We start from the raw sequence: 3,641 nt of genomic DNA, 5'->3' as shown, positions 1-3,641 counted from the left end.
CTTTATAAATCTAGACCTTTACCAGCGAATATTTTTGATGTTTCAGTAGCTTACTTTATGTGCTTGCTTTAAAGGAGGAGGGGTGCGTGACTGACATTGTACTCGACAGTTACTGGAATAATGTTCTTGATAAGTCTTCCGAAATCAAAGTTTAGACTATACATTATACATGAGAATGCTATATGGCTTATACATCACACCTATGTTATGGAAACCAGACGTCATAGTAACATCGAGGCATGACATGGCTGGAGTTGTTAATTGTGACAGTTAATATAATAGTTTTCTTAAGATCTAAGATCGTTATGTTTTCGACTTAATTATTCTTCTTTTGGCCTAAAGCATAACAATTTGTCTCAAAAGACATTCCACCTAGAATAAATAATAATTTTCATCGTTATAGTTCTCATTGAAATTGTCATACCAAAAGTTGGAAGGACGAACCAGCATATGTGACATTGGGAAGAAGGCGTTTCATATACGCTTACCGTTTGGACAACGTAGACCAAACAGTGTGTCAATGAGCAAATTGATTATACGGTCATTGTATTCCAGTAAGAAATATTAACAAAACTGCATGCTTATTGTAATCGAATCATAATTAAATTTTTCTTTGTGTGGACACCTACCTCAAGACCTCAGTGTATCATGAGTTTGAGTTTACCCTCTCCAATTAATCTAAACTTTCATATATATATATATATATATATATATATATATATATATATATATATATATATATGGGGTGTGTGAATGCATGTGTATGTCTGTGTGTTCCTTACCCCAATCTGTCCTTTTTCTTTCTGTTTTCTTTAAAACAAATTAATTTTGTGTCAAGAAGAAAGTTCTTAGTTTCAATTTACATTCCTATTTTTGTTTAACTGAGTTTCATTCTCCATTCATGAAAAATGTATTTCAGAACATGTTTGTTCCTTTTTCCCTATGCTTGAGAACTTATGGCTGGTTTCACATGGACCAAAGTGATCTTTGCAGTGGTTCGAAATACTTACCATGTTTGCATCATTATATATATATATATATATATATATATATATATATATATATATATATATATATATATATGGATGTGTGTGTGTTTGTGTGTGTGCATTTACGGGGGGTGGTAATAAGTGTCTGAATTGTTTCTTAGAAAATAAACATCCAGCTTACTGTGCCGCTTATTTGTATGACCTTTTACCTGCATTTGTTAATAATTGTGTCCGCTTAGTCCAAGTTTCTATTCGCGTCTTGTACATCGTATAATTATGTGTTTATTTGCTGAGCCTCTGATGATTGTCTACCTCGTGCAGATTCTCATCCTCGTCAACTCGCACGTAAGGAACTTAACCCCGTTTTGTTTGTATTTCTACAAGCCATTTGAGTTATGCTTAAGCCAGACTGCAAGGTTTACTTCTTTTGTTGATTTCATTTTTAGCTATGTATTTCATGAATGGACACGTTCACCTCTTACTTGGGGTGGGGGTGGGGTTTTTCAGAACCTTGAGAGAAAACCGTCCGATCCTACAAATGCACTATCCCTATCCTAACATGGAAATATTAATATAATTCAAATAATCCAATTTGTAACAGCCAAATTTAGGAAAAGAGCACAGGTCACAGGACGTAGAGCAAAATCGCAACAGCAAAAAAAAAAACAATCACACTACATCATACAATAAGGATCATGGAGACAGAAAACGTAGCACATTTATAACTGAGAGAAAAGCTAGAATTTAAAATAAAAAAAACACAATATAATATGAATGCGCCTAATTCAAAAAATAATGAAAATATCTTATATAAAGTTAACTTAGAGCAATATGGAACTTTTAGATGTGAAATTTATAGATGGTATAAAGTTACCCAAAAATATTATTGAACATTAATGGAAAATTCATAATATATAACATGCAATGACGCAAAAGTATATTAAAATAAATTTCAACAATGATATCATGGATAGCCCAAAAAGTAAAAGAACAAAATTGCAAACGTGAGAATGATAATAATCTGTTATTTCATACTAACTAACAGGGAACAGACAGAACAATCAAGTTGTTTTGTTCAAAATTTAACAAACTGTGTAATTCTAAGTTAAAAAATGAAAGTTTTTTTAGAGAAACCTATATTAATATCAATTAAATCCAAAACATTCACATAAATAACAATTTCAAGATAAAATAAAATGTCCAAATTAATTCCAGGTCTTCCTTGTGCTGACGTATCAACAGCTTGAATGTGATGAGGTGCCTACAGCCTTGATGTATTACAATGGCATTGTCCAGAATGTGTTAGTCCAGGCTGTCTTATAGGTACATTGTAATTCCAATAAAAAGTTATTAGAAACGGTACCTCTCAAACGGAATCCAAACAAAATATAAACATCTGCTGATTGATTTAAAATAAATGGCAATAACATGAACATGGAATGAATTAATTATTCAACTTTCGCTCTCTCTGTGCACACACACACACACACACACATATATATATATATATATATCTATATATATATATATATATATATATATATATATATATATATATATATATATATATATATATATCTGCGTGTGTGTGTGTGTGTGTGTGTATACACAGAGAGAAAGAGAGAGAGAGAAAGTTGAACAATTAATTCATTCCGTGTTCATATATTCTACGAGCGAGAAAGAGATGTTATATACTTCCCAGTTTATTCCCGCGTGACTAACGTTGCAATACTCGCCGAGCCAATCGGAAGTGAACCAAAACTAGTTTATTAATAATACTAAATTTAAAATTTGCATACACATATGTATAGCTCTGTATAACATAGAATCTTCAATAATGTATCAAAAATGTGTGACACAATAGGGACGTTAAGAAAATGCAGGATAAAGTTTAATACAATATATAATGAAGGTGATGATGGAAATTTAATGGGTGCCCTACAGGAAATTAATAAGTTAACTCAATCGAAAAACAGCTAAAAAGTGTGCTTGTACTGACTGTAGAAAAGAAGACAAGGTATTTATTAAAACGATGAATCGAGCTGAACAGGTGCTTGAGAATGAAAGTAACGCTGAAAGGAAACAAGAAAGAATACAGATAAACTTATAAAAGGAATTTATAAATATATTCATACCCTCTATAAAACACAAAACATGGACCCCAGATAATAGAATATCACAATGTGGGCGGATAAACTTATCTCAATTTATGCTGATAAAAATGAAATAACAGAAACGCGAAAACCTCATTACACGCACAAAAAATAAAAAACCAAGTCATTGGGCATTTCGTGATATATGAAACACGTGGTTTAAAATAGATTTAAATGAGAAGGCATTCTATATTAGAAAATGACCATAACACCATCTCCCTTAACGGTGAAAGATTATATATATATATATATATATATATATATATATATATATATATATATATATATATATATATATAGTGGGGTAAGGACATCACAAGAAACGCTCGTCTCATCCCCCAGCCACCAAAGAAAAAATGGAGACCTATATCACTATTAACTACAGATCACACATTTTTTAAAAACTATTATCAGACATAATTTAAAAGTATGAGCAAATTATTAAAAGGATAAGAAATCATAAACAATAATAAAAAAATATAAATGACTAAAACGGGTA

Source organism: Sinohyriopsis cumingii, chromosome 11 (assembly GCF_028554795.1).
Source record: "Sinohyriopsis cumingii isolate HCF-2022 chromosome 11, ASM2855479v2, whole genome shotgun sequence".
In the NCBI taxonomy this organism is placed as follows: Eukaryota; Metazoa; Mollusca; class Bivalvia; order Unionida; family Unionidae; genus Sinohyriopsis; species Sinohyriopsis cumingii.
Note: the sequence above shows the minus strand (reverse complement) of the source record.